This window comes from Amblyomma mixtum, chromosome 2 (genome assembly GCF_055824585.1).
Source record: "Amblyomma mixtum isolate Tamu chromosome 2, ASM5582458v1, whole genome shotgun sequence".
NCBI lineage: Eukaryota > Metazoa > Arthropoda > Arachnida > Ixodida > Ixodidae > Amblyomma > Amblyomma mixtum.
This window is the reverse complement of record NC_143013.1, coordinates 25,286,223-25,287,459: the sequence shown is the minus strand read 5'-3', so window position 1 is coordinate 25,287,459 and position 1,237 is coordinate 25,286,223.

Genomic DNA, 1,237 nt, shown 5'->3' with positions numbered 1-1,237 from the left:
CACGGTTGTCTTGTTCAAATTCTCAGCTGTGATCCAGCTTTTCTATCTCATGTTTCAGTCTTGATCGCTAGCCACTGATGCACTAAGCACGTAAGATTATGTTATGTGCATAATGTCCCAAACATTAGCCTGTGCATTTTGAAGCGCGATGCTGGTGCTGGAATTTTCAGTGCATTGTGCTCTTCGTTTCAGCAAGTCGGCACAAGTTTGAGCACAAGTTGAGGGTAATGCACCATTTACCATGCAGCAGGCTATATTTTGGCTATATTGCGCCAAATACATGCGCTTTCGAGAAGCTTGTCAGCAAAGCAACCTCCCCAGTGCCCGTAACTCGTCGAAGTAGCCAAAATTTGTTGGGCCACAGTGCCGAGGGTAACCGCGTGTCTTGAAATTCTAAAAACTGATATGGATGTTAATTACAGTGGGCTACATGCCTCTCAATAATTAAGGAGCTCAATAGTAATAGTTAAAAAGTTCACTATTCAATATTAGTTAACCAGCCTTATGGTTAGCACATCTTCGCTGTACTCAGGTGTACTGCACTGACAATTCTAAGCGGGAAAAAAGGGTTCTAACTCAAAAAGCCCATTTTTAAAAATTGCAGACAGTCTCAGGTGAAACGCCCTGTATACTAATTTTCGCTGCAGTGGTTGTGGTGACCTTTTTGGTCAGGCCCTCTTTAATGGGCAGTCAGGAAGAAAATAAAATGAATAAGGGTTCTTTCATCCCACATGTGGCATCGCAAGGTGATAAGGCACGTTCAGTGTCTGTGGACGTCAATCAAACATCAATATAACACGGATATTACAAATTATTGGCTATATCGAACTCTTCGTAAACATTTTTGACAAACGCATACAACTTCTACTCTATATAACAACAGCGGTTGGTCATGAAATGGATTTATCAAACTCCCCAGAGCCAAACGATGCCCGTGCGGATTGCAGGTGCTATGCTTTGCCGCACTACACACGTGACGTGATACGGCAAGTGCCCGCCAGGGTTTACGCTTTAATCTCGCACTCGCCAACAGCAGCGTGTGGGGTTACAGTCCAGCAGTCAGCATACATTCATGCCTATTGCATCTATTGAAAGCACCCTGGAAGCAGCAGCGCAGGTGATTGTAAGCTTAGAGTAACAATCCTGCACTCATGTCGGCTATAGCGGAGGTGGTGAAACGTCGATAGCTTTCGCTCTGACGTACTGCTTTCTACAAGACATTGCTGTGATGCGGGAA